The following is a 223-nucleotide window of genomic DNA, read 5'->3' as shown; positions in this document are numbered from 1 at the left end:
ACTTTTATAAATTTTTACGTCAATTCTTACAGTTTTATGTTAAGACTTATCTATGTCAATTTTATACTATAATTATTTTTATCCTTATTATTATATATAAAAATTAAAATTTATATATTGTTGCATTCTCTTAGCTTGATAATATAAATATAAATACTTATTTTTCATCAAAATTAGACTTTTTTACTTAATTAACTTATTACGTTAACTCTCACACATTTAC

The sequence above is a fragment of the Theobroma umbraticum genome, unplaced genomic scaffold, assembly GCF_002168275.2.
Source record: "Theobroma umbraticum cultivar Fairchild unplaced genomic scaffold, ASM216827v3 scaffold_147.0, whole genome shotgun sequence".
NCBI classification, from domain to species: Eukaryota; Viridiplantae; Streptophyta; class Magnoliopsida; order Malvales; family Malvaceae; genus Theobroma; species Theobroma umbraticum.
Note: the sequence above shows the minus strand (reverse complement) of the source record.